We start from the raw sequence: 22,596 nt of genomic DNA on the forward strand, positions 1-22,596 counted from the left end.
CTTGTTTTGCTCATATCTCCTAAACTATGCGTCCTAGAGCGAAAAGGAGCTTAATTCATGACCACCCTCAAAAAATTGAAAATTCCATCCAAATCACGGAAAAATTGAAATTTTTATATGAAAAACTTGATTTGCTCATATCTCCTAAACTATGCGTCCTAGAGCGAAAAGGAGCTTAATTCATGACCACCTTCAAAAAATTTAAAACTCCATCCAAATCATGGAAAAATTGAAATTTTTATATGAAAAACTTGTTTAGCTCATATCTCCTAAACTATGCGTCCTAGAGCGAAAAGGAGATTAATTCATGACCACCCTCAAAAAATTGAAAATTCCATCCAAATCCTGAAAAAATTGAAATTTTTATATGAAAAACTTGTTTAGCTCATATCTCCTAAACTATGCGTCCTAGAGCGAAAAGGAGATTAATTCATGACCACCCTCAAAAAATTGAAAATTCCATCCAAATCCTGAAAAAATTGAAATTTTTATATGAAAAACTTGTTTTGCTCATATCTCCTAAACTATGCGTCCTAGAGCGACAAAGAGCTTAATTCATGACCACCCCCAAAAAATTGAAAATTCCATCCAAATCCTGAAAAAAATTTAAATTTTTATATGAAAAACTTGTTTTGCTCATATCTCCTAAACTATGCGTCCTAGAGCGAAAAGGAGCTTAATTCATGACCACCCTCAAAAAATTGAAAATTCCATCCAAATCATGGGAAAATTGAAATTTTTATATGAAAAACTTGTTTTGCTCATATCTCCTAAACTATGCGTCCCTAGAGCGAAAAGGAGCTTAATTCATGACCACCCCCAAAAAATTGAAAATTCCATCCAAATCCTGAAAAATTGAAATTTTTATATGAAAAACTTGTTTTGCTCATATCTCCTAAACTATGCGTCCTAGAGCGAAAAGGAGCTTAATTCATGACCACCATCAAAAAATTGAAAATTCCATCCAAATCACGGAAAATTTGAAATTTTTATATGAAAAACTTGTTTTGCTCATATCTCCTAAACTATGCGTCCTAGAGCGAAAAGGACCTTAATTCATGACCACCCTCAAAAAATTGAAAATTCCATCCAAATCACGGAAAAATTTAAATTTTTATATGAAAAACTTGTTTTGCTCATATCTCCTAAACTATGCGTCCTAGAGCGAAAAGGAGCTTAATTCATGACCACCCCCAAAAAATTGAAAATTCCATCCAAATCCTGAAAAAATTTAAATTTTTATATGAAAAACTTGTTTTGCTCATGTCTCCTAAACTATGCGTCCTATAGCGAAAAGGAGCTTAATTCATGACCACCTTCAAAAAATTGAAAATTCCATCCAAATCATGGAAAAATTGAAATTTTTATATGAAAAACTTGTTTAGCTCATATCTCCTAAACTATGCGTCCTAGAGCGAAAAGGAGATTAATTCATGACCACCCTCAAAAAATTGAAAATTCCATCCAAATCCTGAAAAAATTGAAATTTTTATATGAAAAACTTGTTTTGCTCATATCTCCTAAACTATGCGTCCTAGAGCGACAAAGAGCTTAATTCATGACCACCCCCAAAAAATTGAAAATTCCATCCAAATCCTGAAAAAATTTAAATTTTTATATGAAAAACTTGTTTTGCTCATATCTCCTAAACTATGCGTCCTAGAGCGAAAAGGAGCTTAATTCATGACCACCCTCAAAAAATTGAAAATTCCATCCAAATCATGGGAAAATTGAAATTTTTATATGAAAAACTTGTTTTGCTCATATCTCCTAAACTATGCGTCCCTAGAGCGAAAAGGAGCTTAATTCATGACCACCCCCAAAAAATTGAAAATTCCATCCAAATCCTGAAAAATTGAAATTTTTATATGAAAAACTTGTTTTGCTCATATCTCCTAAACTATGCGTCCTAGAGCGAAAAGGAGCTTAATTCATGACCACCATCAAAAAATTGAAAATTCCATCCAAATCACGGAAAATTTGAAATTTTTATATGAAAAACTTGTTTTGCTCATATCTCCTAAACTATGCGGCCTAGAGCGAAAAGGACCTTAATTCATGACCACCCTCAAAAAATTGAAAATTCCATCCAAATCACGGAAAAATTTAAATTTTTATATGAAAAACTTGTTTTGCTCATATCTCCTAAACTATGCGTCCTAGAGCGAAAAGGAGCTTAATTCATGACCACCCCCAAAAAATTGAAAATTCCATCCAAATCCTGAAAAAATTTAAATTTTTATATGAAAAACTTGTTTTGCTCATGTCTCCTAAACTATGCGTCCTATAGCGAAAAGGAGCTTAATTCATGACCACCTTCAAAAAATTGAAAATTCCATCCAAATCATGGAAAAATTGAAATTTTTATATGAAAAACTTGTTTTGCTCATATCTCCTAAACTATGCGTCCTAGAGCGACAAGGACCTTAATTCATGACCACCCTCAAAAAATTGAAAATTCCATCCAAATCACGGAAAAATTGAAATTTTTATATGAAAAACTTGATTTGCTCATATCTCCTAAACTATGCGTCCTAGAGCGAAAAGGAGCTTAATTCATGACCACCCCCAAAAAATTGAAAATTCCATCCAACTCATGGACAAATTGAAATTTTTATATGAAAAACTTGTTTTGCTCATATCTCCTAAACTATGCGTCCTAGAGCGAAAAGGACCTTAATTCATGACCACCCCCAAAAAATTGAAAATTCCATCCAAATCCTGAAAAAATTGAAATTTTTATATGAAAAACTTGTTTTGCTCATATCTCCTAAACTAAGCGAAAAGGAGCTTAATTCATGACCACCCTCAAAAAATTGAAAATTCCATCCAAATCATGGGAAAATTTAAATTTTTATATGAAAAACTTGTTTTGCTCATATCTCCTAAACTATGCGTCCTAGAGCGAAAAGGAGCTTAATTCATGACCACCATCAAAAAATTGAAAATTCCATCCAAATCACGGAAAATTTGAAATTTTTATATGAAAAACTTGTTTTGCTCATATCTCCTAAACTATGCGTCCTAGAGCGAAAAGGACCTTAATTCATGACCACCCTCAAAAAATTGAAAATTCCATCCAAATCACGGAAAAATTTAAATTTTTATATGAAAAACTTGTTTTGCTCATATCTCCTAAACTATGCGTCCTAGAGCGAAAAGGAGCTTAATTCATGACCACCCCCAAAAAATTGAAAATTCCATCCAAATCCTGAAAAAATTTAAATTTTTATATGAAAAACTTGTTTTGCTCATGTCTCCTAAACTATGCGTCCTATAGCGAAAAGGAGCTTAATTCATGACCACCTTCAAAAAATTGAAAATTCCATCCAAATCATGGAAAAATTGAAATTTTTATATGAAAAACTTGTTTTGCTCATATCTCCTAAACTATGCGTCCTAGAGCGACAAGGACCTTAATTCATGACCACCCTCAAAAAATTGAAAATTCCATCCAAATCACGGAAAAATTGAAATTTTTATATGAAAAACTTGATTTGCTCATATCTCCTAAACTATGCGTCCTAGAGCGAAAAGGAGCTTAATTCATGACCACCCTCAAAAAATTGAAAATTCCATCCAAATCCTGAAAAAATTGAAATTTTTATATGAAAAACTTGTTGTGCTCATATCTCCTAAACTATGCGTCCTAGAGCGAAAGGGAGCTTAATTCATGACCACCCCCAAAAAATTGAAAATTCCATTCAAATCCTGAACAAATTGAAATTTTTATATGAAAAACTTGTTTTGCTCATATCTCCTAAACTATGCGTCCTAGAGCGAAAAGGAGCTTAATTCATGACCACCCCCAAAAAATTGAAAATTCCATCCAAATCATGGAAAAATTGAAATTTTTATATGAAAAACTTGTTTTGCTCATATCTCCTAAACTATGCGTCCTAGAGCGAAAAGGACCTTAATTCATGACCACCCTCAAAAAATTGAAAATTCCATCCAAATCATGGAAAAATTGAAATTTTTATATGAAAAACTTGTTTTGCTCATATCTCCTAAACTATGCGTCCTAGAGCGAAAAGGAGCTTAATTCATGACCACCCCCAAAAAATTGAAAATTCCATCCAAATCATGGAAAAATTGAAATTTTTATATGAAAAACTTGTTTTGCTCATATCTCCTAAACTATGCGTCCTAGAGCGAAAAGGAGCTTAATTCATGACCACCCCCAAAAAATTGAAAATTCCATCCAAATCCTGCAAAAATTGAAATTTTTATATGAAAAACTTGTTTTGCTCATATCTCCTAAACTATGCGTCCTAGAGCGAAAAGGACCTTAATTCATGACCACCCTCAAAAAATTGAAAATTCCATCCAAATCATGGAAAAATTGAAATTTTTATATGAAAAACTTGTTTTGCTCATATCTCCTAAACTATGCGTCCTAGAGCGAAAAGGAGCTTAATTCATGACCACCCTCAAAAAATTGAAAATTCCATCCAAATCATGGAAAAATTGAAATTTTTATATGAAAAACTTGTTTTGCTCATATCTCCTAAACTATGCGTCCTAGAGCGAAAAGGAGCTTAATTCATGACCACCCTCAAAAAATTGAAAATTCCATCCAGATCATGGAAAAATTGAAATTTTTATATGAAAAACTTGTTGTGCTCATATCTCCTAAACTATGCGTCCTGGAGCGAAAGGGAGCTTAATTCATGACCACCCCCAAAAAATTGAAAATTCCATTCAAATCCTGAACAAATTGAAATTTTTATATGAAAAACTTGTTTTGCTCATATCTCCTAAACTATGCGTCCTAGAGCGAAAAGGAGCTTAATTCATGACCACCACCAAAAAATTGAAAATTCCATCCAAATCATGGAAAAATTGAAATTTTTATATGAAAAACTTGTTTTGCTCATATCTCCTAAACTATGCGTCCTAGAGCGAAAAGGACCTTAATTCATGACCACCCTCAAAAAATTGAAAATTCCATCCAAATCATGGAAAAATTGAAATTTTTATATGAAAAACTTGTTTTGCTCATATCTCCTAAACTATGCGTCCTAGAGCGAAAAGGAGCTTAATTCATGACCACCCCCAAAAAATTGAAAATTCCATCCAAATCATGGAAAAATTGAAATTTTTATATGAAAAACTTGTTTTGCTCATATCTCCTAAACTATGCGTCCTAGAGCGAAAAGGAGCTTAATTCATGACCACCCTCAAAAAATTGAAAATTCCATCCAAATCATGGAAAAATTGAAATTTTTATATGAAAAACTTGTTTTGCTCATATCTCCTAAACTATGCGTCCTAGAGCGAAAAGGAGCATAATTCATGACCACCTTCAAAAATTTGAAAATTCCATCCAGATCATGGAAAAATTGAAATTTTTATATGAAAAACTTGTTTTGCACATATCTCCTAAACTATGCGCCCTAGAGCGAAAAGGAGCTTACTTCATGACCACCCCCAAAAAATTGAAAATTCCATTCAAAGCCTGAACAAATTGAAATTTTTATATGAAAAACTTGTTTTGCTCATATCTCCTAAACTATGCGTCCTAGAGCGAAAAGGAGCTTAATTCATGACCACCCCCAAAAAATTGAAAATTCTATCCAAATCATGGAAAAATTGAAATTTTTATATGAAAAACTTGTTTTGCTCATATCTCCTAAACTATGCGTCCTACAGCGAAAAGGAGCGTAATTCATGACGACCTCCAAAATATTGAAAATTCCATCCAAATCCTGAAAAATTTGAAATTTTTATATGAAAAACTTGTTTTGCTCATATCTCCTAAACTATGCGTCCTAGAGCGAAAAGGAGCTTAATTCATGACCACCCTCAAAAAATTGAAAATTCCATCCAAATCATGGAAAAATTGAAATTTTTATATGAAAAAGTTGTTTTGCTCATATCTCCTAAACTATGCGTCCTAGAGCGAAAAGGAGCTTAATTCATGACCACCCTCAAAAAATTGAAAATTCCATCCAGATCATGGAAAAATTGAAATTTTTATATGAAAAACTTGTTTTGCTCATATCTCCTAAACTATGCGTCCTAGAGCGAAAAGGAGCTTAATTCATGACCACCCTCAAAAAATTGAAAATTCCATCCAAATCATGGAAAAATTGAAATTTTTATATGAAAAAGTTGTTTTGCTCATATCTCCTAAACTATGCGTCCTAGAGCGAAAAGGAGCTTAATTCATGACCACCCCCAAAAAATTTAAAATTCCATTCAAATCCTGAACAAATTGAAATTTTTGTATGAAAAACTTGTTTTGCTCATATCTCCTAAACTATGCGTCCTAGAGCGAAAAGGAGCATAATTCATGACCACCTTCAAAAATTTGAAAATTCCATCCAGATCATGGAAAAATTGAAATTTTTATATGAAAAACTTGTTTTGCACATATCTCCTAAACTATGCGCCCTAGAGCGAAAAGGAGCTTACTTCATGACCACCCCCAAAAAATTGAAAATTCCATTCAAAGCCTGAACAAATTGAAATTTTTATATGAAAAACTTGTTTTGCTCATATCTCCTAAACTATGCGTCCTAGAGCGAAAAGGAGCTTAATTCATGACCACCCCCAAAAAATTGAAAATTCTATCCAAATCATGGAAAAATTGAAATTTTTATATGAAAAACTTGTTTTGCTCATATCTCCTAAACTATGCGTCCTACAGCGAAAAGGAGCTTAATTCATGACCACCCCCAAAAAATTGAAAATTCCATCCAAATCCTGAAAAAATTGAAATTTTTATATGAAAAACTTGTTTTGCTCATATCTCCTAAACTAAGCGAAAAGGAGCTTAATTCATGACCACCCTCAAAAAATTGAAAATTCCATCCAAATCATGGGAAAATTGAAATTTTTATATGAAAAACTTGTTTTGCTCATATCTCCTAAACTATGCGTCCTAGAGCGAAAAGGAGCTTAATTCATGACCACCATCAAAAAATTGAAAATTCCATCCAAATCACGGAAAATTTGAAATTTTTATATGAAAAACTTGTTTTGCTCATATCTCCTAAACTATGCGTCCTAGAGCGAAAAGGACCTTAATTCATGACCACCCTCAAAAAATTGAAAATTCCATCCAAATCACGGAAAAATTTAAATTTTTATATGAAAAACTTGTTTTGCTCATATCTCCTAAACTATGCGTCCTAGAGCGAAAAGGAGCTTAATTCATGACCACCCCCAAAAAATTGAAAATTCCATCCAAATCCTGAAAAAATTTAAATTTTTATATGAAAAACTTGTTTTGCTCATGTCTCCTAAACTATGCGTCCTATAGCGAAAAGGAGCTTAATTCATGACCACCTTCAAAAAATTGAAAATTCCATCCAAATCATGGAAAAATTGAAATTTTTATATGAAAAACTTGTTTTGCTCATATCTCCTAAACTATGCGTCCTAGAGCGACAAGGACCTTAATTCATGACCACCCTCAAAAAATTGAAAATTCCATCCAAATCACGGAAAAATTGAAATTTTTATATGAAAAACTTGATTTGCTCATATCTCCTAAACTATGCGTCCTAGAGCGAAAAGGAGCTTAATTCATGACCACCCTCAAAAAATTGAAAATTCCATCCAAATCCTGAAAAAATTGAAATTTTTATATGAAAAACTTGTTGTGCTCATATCTCCTAAACTATGCGTCCTAGAGCGAAAGGGAGCTTAATTCATGACCACCCCCAAAAAATTGAAAATTCCATTCAAATCCTGAACAAATTGAAATTTTTATATGAAAAACTTGTTTTGCTCATATCTCCTAAACTATGCGTCCTAGAGCGAAAAGGAGCTTAATTCATGACCACCCCCAAAAAATTGAAAATTCCATCCAAATCATGGAAAAATTGAAATTTTTATATGAAAAACTTGTTTTGCTCATATCTCCTAAACTATGCGTCCTAGAGCGAAAAGGACCTTAATTCATGACCACCCTCAAAAAATTGAAAATTCCATCCAAATCATGGAAAAATTGAAATTTTTATATGAAAAACTTGTTTTGCTCATATCTCCTAAACTATGCGTCCTAGAGCGAAAAGGAGCTTAATTCATGACCACCCCCAAAAAATTGAAAATTCCATCCAAATCATGGAAAAATTGAAATTTTTATATGAAAAACTTGTTTTGCTCATATCTCCTAAACTATGCGTCCTAGAGCGAAAAGGAGCTTAATTCATGACCACCCCCAAAAAATTGAAAATTCCATCCAAATCCTGCAAAAATTGAAATTTTTATATGAAAAACTTGTTTTGCTCATATCTCCTAAACTATGCGTCCTAGAGCGAAAAGGACCTTAATTCATGACCACCCTCAAAAAATTGAAAATTCCATCCAAATCATGGAAAAATTGAAATTTTTATATGAAAAACTTGTTTTGCTCATATCTCCTAAACTATGCGTCCTAGAGCGAAAAGGAGCTTAATTCATGACCACCCTCAAAAAATTGAAAATTCCATCCAAATCATGGAAAAATTGAAATTTTTATATGAAAAACTTGTTTTGCTCATATCTCCTAAACTATGCGTCCTAGAGCGAAAAGGAGCTTAATTCATGACCACCCTCAAAAAATTGAAAATTCCATCCAGATCATGGAAAAATTGAAATTTTTATATGAAAAACTTGTTGTGCTCATATCTCCTAAACTATGCGTCCTGGAGCGAAAGGGAGCTTAATTCATGACCACCCCCAAAAAATTGAAAATTCCATTCAAATCCTGAACAAATTGAAATTTTTATATGAAAAACTTGTTTTGCTCATATCTCCTAAACTATGCGTCCTAGAGCGAAAAGGAGCTTAATTCATGACCACCACCAAAAAATTGAAAATTCCATCCAAATCATGGAAAAATTGAAATTTTTATATGAAAAACTTGTTTTGCTCATATCTCCTAAACTATGCGTCCTAGAGCGAAAAGGACCTTAATTCATGACCACCCTCAAAAAATTGAAAATTCCATCCAAATCATGGAAAAATTGAAATTTTTATATGAAAAACTTGTTTTGCTCATATCTCCTAAACTATGCGTCCTAGAGCGAAAAGGAGCTTAATTCATGACCACCCCCAAAAAATTGAAAATTCCATCCAAATCATGGAAAAATTGAAATTTTTATATGAAAAACTTGTTTTGCTCATATCTCCTAAACTATGCGTCCTAGAGCGAAAAGGAGCTTAATTCATGACCACCCCCAAAAAATTGAAAATTCCATCCAAATCCTGAAAAAATTGAAATTTTTATATGAAAAACTTGTTTTGCTCATATCTCCTAAACTATGCGTCCTAGAGCGAAAAGGACCTTAATTCATGACCACCCTCAAAAAATTGAAAATTCCATCCAAATCATGGAAAAATTGAAATTTTTATATGAAAAACTTGTTTTGCTCATATCTCCTAAACTATGCGTCCTAGAGCGAAAAGGAGCTTAATTCATGACCACCCTCAAAAAATTGAAAATTCCATCCAAATCATGGAAAAATTGAAATTTTTATATGAAAAACTTGTTTTGCTCATATCTCCTAAACTATGCGTCCTAGAGCGAAAAGGAGCATAATTCATGACCACCTTCAAAAATTTGAAAATTCCATCCAGATCATGGAAAAATTGAAATTTTTATATGAAAAACTTGTTTTGCACATATCTCCTAAACTATGCGCCCTAGAGCGAAAAGGAGCTTACTTCATGACCACCCCCAAAAAATTGAAAATTCCATTCAAAGCCTGAACAAATTGAAATTTTTATATGAAAAACTTGTTTTGCTCATATCTCCTAAACTATGCGTCCTAGAGCGAAAAGGAGCTTAATTCATGACCACCCCCAAAAAATTGAAAATTCTATCCAAATCATGGAAAAATTGAAATTTTTATATGAAAAACTTGTTTTGCTCATATCTCCTAAACTATGCGTCCTACAGCGAAAAGGAGCTTAATTCATGACGACCTCCAAAATATTGAAAATTCCATCCAAATCCTGAAAAATTTGAAATTTTTATATGAAAAACTTGTTTTGCTCATATCTCCTAAACTATGCGTCCTAGAGCGAAAAGGAGCTTAATTCATGACCACCCTCAAAAAATTGAAAATTCCATCCAAATCATGGAAAAATTGAAATTTTTATATGAAAAAGTTGTTTTGCTCATATCTCCTAAACTATGCGTCCTAGAGCGAAAAGGAGCTTAATTCATGACCACCCTCAAAAAATTGAAAATTCCATCCAGATCATGGAAAAATTGAAATTTTTATATGAAAAACTTGTTTTGCTCATATCTCCTAAACTATGCGTCCTAGAGCGAAAAGGAGCTTAATTCATGACCACCCTCAAAAAATTGAAAATTCCATCCAAATCATGGAAAAATTGAAATTTTTATATGAAAAAGTTGTTTTGCTCATATCTCCTAAACTATGCGTCCTAGAGCGAAAAGGAGCTTAATTCATGACCACCCCCAAAAAATTTAAAATTCCATTCAAATCCTGAACAAATTGAAATTTTTGTATGAAAAACTTGTTTTGCTCATATCTCCTAAACTATGCGTCCTAGAGCGAAAAGGAGCATAATTCATGACCACCTTCAAAAATTTGAAAATTCCATCCAGATCATGGAAAAATTGAAATTTTTATATGAAAAACTTGTTTTGCACATATCTCCTAAACTATGCGCCCTAGAGCGAAAAGGAGCTTACTTCATGACCACCCCCAAAAAATTGAAAATTCCATTCAAAGCCTGAACAAATTGAAATTTTTATATGAAAAACTTGTTTTGCTCATATCTCCTAAACTATGCGTCCTAGAGCGAAAAGGAGCTTAATTCATGACCACCCCCAAAAAATTGAAAATTCTATCCAAATCATGGAAAAATTGAAATTTTTATATGAAAAACTTGTTTTGCTCATATCTCCTAAACTATGCGTCCTACAGCGAAAAGGAGCTTAATTCATGACGACCTCCAAAATATTGAAAATTCCATCCAAATCCTGAAAAATTTGAAATTTTTATATGAAAAACTTGTTTTGCTCATATCTCCTAAACTATGCGTCCTAGAGCGAAAAGGAGCTTAATTCATGACCACCCTCAAAAAATTGAAAATTCCATCCAAATCATGGAAAAATTGAAATTTTTATATGAAAAAGTTGTTTTGCTCATATCTCCTAAACTATGCGTCCTAGAGCGAAAAGGAGCTTAATTCATGACCACCCTCAAAAAATTGAAAATTCCATCCAGATCATGGAAAAATTGAAATTTTTATATGAAAAACTTGTTTTGCTCATATCTCCTAAACTATGCGTCCTAGAGCGAAAAGGAGCTTAATTCATGACCACCCTCAAAAAATTGAAAATTCCATCCAAATCATGGAAAAATTGAAATTTTTATATGAAAAAGTTGTTTTGCTCATATCTCCTAAACTATGCGTCCTAGAGCGAAAAGGAGCTTAATTCATGACCACCCCCAAAAAATTTAAAATTCCATTCAAATCCTGAACAAATTGAAATTTTTGTATGAAAAACTTGTTTTGCTCATATCTCCTAAACTATGCGTCCTAGAGCGAAAAGGAGCTTAATTCATGACCACCCCCAAGCTTAATTCATGACCACCCCCAAAAAATTGAAAATTCCAAATCATGGAAAAATTGAAATTTTTATATGAAAAACTTGTTTTGCTCATATCTCCTAAACTATAAATTGAAAATTCCATCCAGATCATGGAAAAATTGAAATTTTTATATGAAAAACTTGTTTTGCTCATATCTCCTAAACTATGCGTCCTAGAGCGAAAAGGACCTTAATTCATGACCACCCTCAAAAAATTGAAAATTCCATCCAAATCATGGAAAAATTGAAATTTTTATATGAAAAACTTGTTTTGCTCATATCTCCTAAACTATGCGTCCTAGAGCGAAAAGGAGCTTTATTCATGACCACCTTCAAAAATTTGAAAATTCCATCCAGATCATGGAAAAATTGAAATTTTTATATGAAAAACTTGTTTTGCTCATATCTCCTAAACTATGCGTCCTACAGCGAAAAGGAGCTTAATTCATGACGACCTCCAAAATATTGAAAATTCCATCCAAATCCTGAAAAACTTGAAATTTTTATATGAAAAACTTGTTTTGCTCATATCTCCTAAACTATGCGTCCTAGAGCGAAAAGGAGCTTAATTCATGACCACCCTCAAAAAATTGAAAATTCCATCCAAATCATGGAAAAATTGAAATTTTTATATGAAAAAGTTGTTTTGCTCATATCTCCTAAACTATGCGTCCTAGAGCGAAAAGGAGCTTAATTCATGACTACCCTCAAAAAATTGAAAATTCCATCCAGATCATGGAAAAATTGAAATTTTTATATGAAAAACTTGTTTTGCTCATATCTCCTAAACTATGCGTCCTAGAGCGAAAAGGAGCTTAATTCATGACCACCCCCAAAAAATTGAAAATTCTATCCAAATCATGGAAAAATTGAAATTTTTATATGAAAAACTTGTTTTGCTCATATCTCCTAAACTATGCGTCCTACAGCGAAAAGGAGCTTAATTCATGACGACCTCCAAAATATTGAAAATTCCATCCAAATCCTGAAAAATTTGAAATTTTTATATGAAAAACTTGTTTTGCTCATATCTCCTAAACTATGCGTCCTAGAGCGAAAAGGAGCTTAATTCATGACCACCCTCAAAAAATTGAAAATTCCATCCAAATCATGGAAAAATTGAAATTTTTATATGAAAAAGTTGTTTTGCTCATATCTCCTAAACTATGCGTCCTAGAGCGAAAAGGAGCTTAATGCATGACCACCCTCAAAAAATTGAAAATTCCATCCAGATCATGGAAAAATTGAAATTTTTATATGAAAAACTTGTTTTGCTCATATCTCCTAAACTATGCGTCCTAGAGCGAAAAGGAGCTTAATTCATGACCACCCTCAAAAAATTGAAAATTCCATCCAAATCATGGAAAAATTGAAATTTTTATATGAAAAAGTTGTTTTGCTCATATCTCCTAAACTATGCGTCCTAGAGCGAAAAGGAGCTTAATTCATGACCAGCCCCAAAAAATTTAAAATTCCATTCAAATCCTGAACAAATTGAAATTTTTGTATGAAAAACTTGTTTTGCTCATATCTCCTAAACTATGCGTCCTAGAGCGAAAAGGAGCTTAATTCATGACCACCCCCAAGCTTAATTCATGACCACCCCCAAAAAATTGAAAATTCCAAATCATGGAAAAATTGAAATTTTTATATGAAAAACTTGGTTTGCTCATATCTCCTAAACTATAAATTGAAAATTCCATCCAGATCATGGAAAAATTGAAATTTTTATATGAAAAACTTGTTTTGCTCATATCTCCTAAACTATGCGTCCTAGAGCGAAAAGGACCTTAATTCATGACCACCCTCAAAAAATTGAAAATTCCATCCAAATCATGGAAAAATTGAAATTTTTATATGAAAAACTTGTTTTGCTCATATCTCCTAAACTATGCGTCCTAGAGCGAAAAGGAGCTTTATTCATGACCACCTTCAAAAATTTGAAAATTCCATCCAGATCATGGAAAAATTGAAATTTTTATATGAAAAACTTGTTTTGCTCATATCTCCTAAACTATGCGTCCTAGAGCGAAAAGGAGCTTAATTCATGACCACCTCCAAAAAATTGAAAACTCCATCCAAATCATGAAAAAATTGAAATTTTTATATGAAAAACTTGTTTTGCTCATATCTCTTAAACTATGCGTCCTAGAGCGAAAAGGAGCTTAATTCATGACCACCCTCAAAAAATTGAAAATTCTATCCAGATCATGGAAAAATTGAAATTTTTATATGAAAAACTTGTTTTGCTCATATCTCCTAAACTATGCGTCCTAGAGCGAAAAGGAGCTTAATTCATGACCATTTCCAAAAAATTGAAAATTCCACCCAAATCATGGAAAAATTGAAATTTTTATATGAAAAACTTGTTTTGCTCATATCTCCTAAACTATGCGTCCTAGAGCGAAAAGGAGCTTAATTCATGACCACCCCCAAAAAATTGAAAATTCCATCCAAATCATGGAAAAATTGAATTTTTTATATGAAAAACTTGTTTTGCTCATATCTCCTAAACTATGCGTCCTAGAGCGAAAAGGAGCTTAATTCATGACCACCCCCAAAAAATTGAAAATTCCATCCAAATCCTGAAAAAATTTAAATTTTTATATGAAAAACTTGTTTTGCTCATATCTCCTAAACTATGCGTCCTAGAGCGAAAAGGACCTTAATTCATGACCACCCTCAAAAAATTTAAAATTCCATCCAAATCATGGAAAAATTGAAATTTTTATATGAAAAACTTGTTTTGCTCATATCTCCTAAACTATGCGTCCTAGAGCGAAAAGGAGCATAATTCATGACCACCTTCAAAAATTTGAAAATTCCATCCAGATCATGGAAAAATTGAAATTTTTATATGAAAAACTTGTTTTGCACATATCTCCTAAACTATGCGCCCTAGAGCGAAAAGGAGCTTAATTCATGACCACCCCCAATAAATTGAAAATTCCATTCAAAGCCTGAACAAATTGAAATTTTTATATGAAAAACTTGTTTTGCTCATATCTAATAAACTATGCGTCCTAGAGCGAAAAGGAGCTTAATTCATGACCACCCCCAAAAAATTGAAAATTCTATCCAAATCATGGAAAAATTGAAATTTTTATATGAAAAACTTGTTTTGCTCATATCTCCTAAACTATGCGTCCTACAGCGAAAAGGAGCTTAATTCATGACGACCTCCAAAATATTGAAAATTCCATCCAAATCCTGAAAAACTTGAAATTTTTATATGAAAAACTTGTTTTGCTCATATCTCCTAAACTATGCGTCCTAGAGCGAAAAGGAGCTTAATTCATGACCACCCTCAAAAAATTGAAAATTCCATCCAAATCATGGAAAAATTGAAATTTTTATATGAAAAAGTTGTTTTGCTCATATCTCCTAAACTATGCGTCCTAGAGCGAAAAGGAGCTTAATTCATGACTACCCTCAAAAAATTGAAAATTCCATCCAGATCATGGAAAAATTGAAATTTTTATATGAAAAACTTGTTTTGCTCATATCTCCTAAACTATGCGTCCTAGAGCGAAAAGGAGCTTAATTCATGACCACCCTCAAAAAATTTAAAATTCCATCCAAATCATGGAAAAATTGAAATTTTTATATGAAAAAGTTGTTTTGCTCATATCTCCTAAACTATGCGTCCTAGAGCGAAAAAGAGCTTAATTCATGACCACCCCCAAAAAATTTAAAATTCCATTCAAATCCTGAACAAATTGAAATTTTTGTATGAAAAACTTGTTTTGCTCATATCTCCTAAACTATGCGTCCTAGAGCGAAAAGGAGCTTAATTCATGACAACCTCCAAGCTTAATTCATGACCACCCCCAAAAAATTGAAAATTCCATCCAAATCATGGAAAAATTGAAATTTTTATATGAAAAACTTGTTTTGCTCATATCTCCTAAACTATGCGTCCTAGAACGAAAAGGACCTTAATTCACGACCACCCTCAAAAAATTGAAAATTCCATCCAAATCATGGAAAAATTGAAATTTTTATATGAAAAACTTGTTTTGCTCATATCTCCTAAACTATGCGTCCTAGAGCGAAAAGGAGCTTTATTCATGACCACCTTCAAAAATTTGAAAATTCCATCCAGATCATGGAAAAATTGAAATTTTTATATGAAAAACTTGTTTTGCTCATATCTCCTAAACTATGCGTCCTAGAGCGAAAAGGAGCTTAATTCATGACCACCTCCAAAAAATTGAAAACTCCATCCAAATCCTGAAAAAATTGAAATTTTTATATGAAAAACTTGTTTTGCTCATATCTCTTAAACTATGCGTCCTAGAGCGAAAAGGAGCTTAATTCATGACCACCCTCAAAAAACTGAAAATTCTATCCAGATCATGGAAAAATTGAAATTTTTATATGAAAAACTTGTTTTGCTCATATCTCCTAAACTATGCGTCCTAGAGCGAAAAGGAGCTTAATTCATGACCACCCTCAAAAAATTGAAAATTCCATCCAAATCATAGAAAAATTGAAATTTTTATATGAAAAACTTGTTTTGCTCATATCTCCTAAACTATGCGTTCTAGAGCGAAAAGGAGCTTCATTCATGACCACCTTCAAAAATTTGAAAATTCCATCCAGATCATGGAAAAATTGAAATTTTTATATGAAAAACTTGTTTTGCTCATATCTCCTAAACTATGCGTCCTAGAGCGAAAAGGCGCTTAATTCATGACCACCCTCAAAAAATTGAAAATTCCATCCAAATCCTGAAAAAACTGAAATTTTTATATGAAAAACTTGTTTTGCTCATATCTCCTAAACTATGCGTCCTAGAGCGAAAAAGACCTTAATTCATGACCACCCTCAAAAAATTGAAAATTCCATCCAAATCCTGAAAAAATTGAAATTTTTATATGAAAAACTTGTTTTGCTCATATCTCCTAAACTATGCGTCCTAGAGCGAAAATGAGCTTAATTCATGACCACCCCCAAAAACTTGAAAATTCCATCCAAATCATGGAAAAATTGAAATTTTTATATGAAAAACTTGTTTTGCTCATATCTCCTAAACTATGCGTCCTAGAGCGAAAAGGAGCTTAATTCATGACCACCTTCAAAATTTTGAAAATTCCATCCAGATCATGGAAAAATTGAAATTTTTATATGAAAAACTTGTTTTGCTCATATCTCCTAAACTATGCGTCCTAGAGCGAAAAGGAGCTTAATTAATGACCACCCTCAAAAAATTGAAAATTCCATCCAAATCATGGAAAAATTGAAATTTTTATATGAAAAACTTGTTTTGCTCATATCTCCTAAACTATGCGTCCTAGAGCGAAAAGGAGCTTAATTCATGACCACCCTCAAAAAATTGAAAATTCCATCCAAATCATGGAAAAATTGAAATTTTTATATGAAAAACTTGTTTTGCTCATATCTCCTAAACTATGCGTCCTAGAGCGAAAAGGAGCTTAATTCATGACCACCCCCAAAAAATTGAAAATTCCATCCAAATCCTGAAAAAATTTAAATTTTTATATGAAAAACTTGTTTTGCTCATATCTCCTAAACTATGCGTCCTAGAGCGAAAAGGAGCTTAATTCATGACCACCTTCAAAAATTTGAAAATTCCATCCAGATCATGGAAAAATTGAAATTTTTATATGAAAAACTTGTTTTGCTCATATCTCCTAAACTATGCGCCCTAGAGCGAAAAGGAGCTTAATTCATGACCACCCTCACAAAATTGAAAATTCCATCCAGATCATGGAAAAATTGAAATTTTTATATGAAAAACTTGTTTTGCTCATATCTCCTAAACTATGCGCCCTAGAGCGAAAAGGAGCTTAATTCATGACCACCCTCAAAAAATTGAAAATTCCACCCAAATCATGGAAAAATTTAAATTTTTATATGAAAAACTTGTTTTGCTCATATCTCCTAAACTACGCGCCCTAGAGCGAAAAGGAGCATAATTCATGACCACCCTCAAAAAATTGAAAATTCCATCCAAATCATGGAAAAATTGAAATTTTTATATGAAAAACTTGTTTTGCTCATATCTCCTAAACTATGCGTCCTAGAGCGAAAAGGAGCTTAATTCATGACCACCCTCAAAAAATTTAAAATTCCATCCAAATCATGGAAAAATTTAAATTTTTATATGAAAAACTTGTTTTGCTCATATCTCCTAAACTACGCGCCCTAGAGGGAAAGGAGCATAATTCATGACCACCCTCAAAAAATTGAAAATTCCATCCAAATCATGGAAAAATTGAAATTTTTATATGAAAAACTTGTTTTGCTCATATCTCCTAAACTATGCGTCCTAGAGCGAAAAGGAGCTTAATTCATGACCACCCTCAAAAAATTTAAAATTCCATCCAAATCATGGAAAAATTGAAATTTTTATATGAAAACCTTGTTTTGCTCATATCTCCTAAACTATGCGTCCTAGAACGAGAAGGAGCTTAATTCATGACCACCCTCACAAAATTGAAAATTCCATCCAGATCATGGAAAAATTGAAATTTTTATATGAAAAACTTGTTTTGCTCATATCTCCTAAACTATGCGCCCTAGAGCGAAAAGGAGCTTAATTCATGACCACCCTCAAAAAATTGAAAATTCCACCCAAATCATGGAAAAATTGAAATTTTTATATGAAAAACTTGTTTTGCTCATATCTCCTAAACTATGCGCCCTAGAGCGAAAAGGAGCATAATTCATGACCACCCTCAAAAAATTGAAAATTCCATCCAAATCATGGAAAAATTGAAATTTTTATATGAAAAACTTGTTTTGTTCATATCTCCTAAACTATGCGTCTTAGAGCGAAAAGGACCTTAATTCATGACCACCCTCCAAAAATTGAAAATTCCATCCAAATCCTGAAAAAATTGAAATTTTTATATGAAAAACTTGTTTTGCTCATATCTCCTAAACTATGCGTCCTAGAGCGAAAAGGAGCTTAATTCATGACCACCCTCAAAAAATTGGAAATTCCACCCAAATCATGGAAAAATTGAAATTTTTATATGAAAAACTTGTTTTGCTCATATCTTCTAAACTATGCGTCCTAGAGCGAAAAGGACCTTAATTCATGACCACCCTCAAAAAATTGAAAATTCCATCCAAATCCTGAAAAAATTGAAATTTTTATATGAAAAACTTGTTTTGCTCATATCTCCTAAACTATGCGTCCTATAGCGAAAAGAAGCTTAATTCATGACCACCCCCAAAAAATTGAAAATTCCACCCAAATCATGGAAAAATTGAAATTTTTATATGAAAAACTTGTTTTGCTCATATCTCCTAAACTATGCGTCCTAGAGCGAAAAGGAGCTTAATTCATGACCACCCTCAAAAAATTTAAAATTCCATCCAGATCATGGAAAAATTGAAATTTTTATATGAAAAACTTGTTTTGCTCATATCTCCTAAACTATGCGTCCTAGAGCGAAAAGGAGCTTAATTCATGACCACCCCCAAAAAATTGAAAATTCCATCCAAATCCTGAAAAAATTGAAATTTTTATAAGAAAAACTTGTTTTGCTCATATTTCCTAAACTATGCGTCCTAGAGCGAAAAGGAGCTTAATTCATGACCACCCTCAAAAAATTGAAAATTCCATCCAGATCATGGAAAAATTGAAATTTTTATATGAAAAACTTGTTTTGCTCATATCTCCTAAACTATGCGTCCTAGAGCGAAAAGGAGCTTAATTCATGACCACCCTCAAAAAATTGAAAATTCCATCCAAATCTTGAAAAAATTGAAATTTTTATATGAAAAACTTGTTTTGCTCATATCTCCTAAACTATGCGTCCTAGAGCTAAAAGGAGCTTAATTCATGACCACCCTCAAAAAATTGAAAATTCCATCCAAATCATGGAAAAATTGGAATTTTTATATGAAAAACTTGTTTTGCTCATATCTCCTAAACTATGCGTCCTAGAGCGAAAAATGGAAAAATTGAAATTTTTATATGAAAAACTTGTTTTGCTCATATCTCCTAAACTATGCGTCCTAGAGCGAAAAGGAGCTTAATTCATGACGACCTCCAAAATATTGAAAATTCCATCCAAATCCTGAAAAAATTGAAATTTTTATATGAAAAACTTGTTTTGCTCATATCTCCTAAACTATGCGTCCTAGAGCGAAAAGGAGCTTAATTCATGACCACCCTCACAAAATTGAAAATTCCATCCAGATCATGGAAAAATTTAAATTTTTATATGAAAAACTTGTTTTGCTCATATCTCCTAAACTATGCGCCCTCGAGCGAAAAGGGGCTTAATTCATGACCACCCTCAAAAAATTGAAGATTCCACCCAAATCATGGAAAAATTGAAATTTTTATATGAAAAACTTGTTTTGCTCATATCTCCTAAACTATGCGTCCTAGAGCGAAAAGGAGCTTAATTCATGACCACCCTCACAAAATTGAAAATTCCATCCAGATCATGGAAAAATTGAAATTTTTATATGAAAAACTTGTTTTGCTCATATCTCCTAAACTATGCGTCCTAGAGCGAAAAGGAGCTTAATTCATGACCACCCTCAAAAAATTTAAAATTCCATCCAAATCATGGAAAAATTGAAATTTTTATATGAAAAACTTGTTTTGCTCATATCTCCTAAACTATGCGTCCTAGAGCGAAAAGGAGCTTAATTCATGACCACCTTCAAAAATTTGAAAATTCCATCCAGATCATGGAAAAATTGAACTTTTTATATGAAAAACTTGTTTTGCTCATATCTCCTAAACTATGCGTCCTAGAGCGAAAAGGAGCTTAATTCATGACCACCCCCAAAAAATTAAAAATTCCATCCAAATCCTGAAAAAATTTAAATTTTTATATGAAAAACTTGTTTTGCTCATATCTCCTAAACTATGCGTCCTAGAACGAAAAGGAGCTTAATTCATGACCACCTTCAAAAATTTGAAAATTCCATCCAGATCATGGAAAAATTGAAATTTTTATATGAAAAACTTGTTTTGCTCATATCTCCTAAACTATGCGTCCTAGAGCGAAAAGGAGCTTAATTCATGACCACCCTCAAAAAATTGAAAATTCCATCCAAATCATGGAAAAATTGAAATTTTTATATGAAAAACTTGTTTTGCTCATATCTCCTAAACTATGCGTTTTATATGAAAAACTTGTTTTGCTCATATCTCCTAAACTATGCGTCCTAGAGCGAAAAGGAGCTTAATTCATGACCACCCCCAAAAATTCCATCCAAATCATGGAAAAATTGAAATTTTTATATGAAAAACTTGTTTTGCTCATATCTCCTAAACTATGCGTCCTAGAGCGAAAAGGAGCTTAATTCATGACCACCCTCAAAAAATTGAAAATTCCATCCAAATCATGGAAAAATTGAAATTTTTATATGAAAAACTTGTTTTGCTCATATCTCCTAAACTATGCGTCCTAGAGCGAAAAGGAGCTTAATTCATGACCACCCCCAAAAATTCCATCCAAATCATGGAAAAATTTAAATTTTTATATGAAAAACTTGTTTTGCTCATATCTCCTAAACTATGCGTCCTAGAGCGAAAAGGAGCTTAATTCATGACCACCCCCAAAAATTCCATCCAAATCATGGAAAAATTGAAATTTTTATATGAAAAACTTGTTTTGCTCATATCTCCTAAACTATGCGTCCTAGAGCGAAAAGGAGCTTAATTCATGACCACCCTCAAAAAATTGAAAATTCCATCCAAATCATGGAAAAATTGGAATTTTTATATGAAAAACTTGTTTTGCTCATATCTCCTAAACTATGCGTCCTAGAGCGAAAAATGGAAAAATTGAAATTTTTATATGAAAAACTTGTTTTGCTCATATCTCCTAAACTATGCGTCCTAGAGCGAAAAGGAGCTTAATTCATGACGACCTCCAAAATATTGAAAATTCCATCCAAATCCTGAAAAAATTGAAATTTTTATATGAAAAACTTGTTTTGCTCATATCTCCTAAACTATGCGTCCTAGAGCGAAAAGGAGCTTAATTCATGACCACCCTCACAAAATTGAAAATTCCATCCAGATCATGGAAAAATTTAAATTTTTATATGAAAAACTTGTTTTGCTCATATCTCCTAAACTATGCGCCCTCGAGCGAAAAGGAGCTTAATTCATGACCACCCTCAAAAAATTGAAAATTCCACCCAAATCATGGAAAAATTGAAATTTTTATATGAAAAACTTGTTTTGCTCATATCTCCTAAACTATGCGTCCTAGAGCGAAAAGGAGCTTAATTCATGACCACCCTCAAAAAATTGAAAATTCCATCCAAATCATGGAAAAATTGAAATTTTTATATGAAAAACTTGTTTTGCTCATATCTCCTAAACTATGCGTCCTAGAGCGAAAAGGAGCTTAATTCATGACCACCTTCAAAAATTTGAAAATTCCATCCAGATCATGGAAAAATTGAAATTTTTATATGAAAAACTTGTTTTGCTCATATCTCCTAAACTATGCGTCCTAGAGCGAAAAGGAGCTTAATTCATGACCACCCCCAAAAAATTGAAAATTCCATCCAAATCCTGAAAAAATTGAAATTTTTATAAGAAAAACTTGTTTTGCTCATATTTCCTAAACTATGCGTCCTAGAGCGAAAAGGAGCTTAATTCATGACCACCCTCAAAAAATTGAAAATTCCATTCAAATCTTGAAAAAAATGAAATTTTTATATGAAAAACTTGTTTTGAGCCTATCTCCTAAACTATGCGTCCTAGAGCGAAAAGGAGCTTAATTCATGACCACCCTCATAAAATTGAAAATTCCATCCAGATCATGGAAAAAGTGAAATTTTTATATGAAAAACTTGTTTTGCTCATATCTCCTAAACTATGCGTCCTAGAGCGAAAAGGAGCTTAATTCATGACCACCCTCAAAAAATTGAAAATTCCATCCAAATCATGGAAAAATTGAAATTTTTATATGAAAAACTTGTTTTGCTCATATCTCCTAAACTATGCGTCCTAGAGCGAAAAATGGAAAAATTGAAATTTTTATATGAAAAACTTGTTTTGCTCATATCTCCTA

Source organism: Haematobia irritans, chromosome 1 (genome assembly GCF_050003625.1).
Source record: "Haematobia irritans isolate KBUSLIRL chromosome 1, ASM5000362v1, whole genome shotgun sequence".
NCBI classification, from domain to species: domain Eukaryota; kingdom Metazoa; phylum Arthropoda; class Insecta; order Diptera; family Muscidae; genus Haematobia; species Haematobia irritans.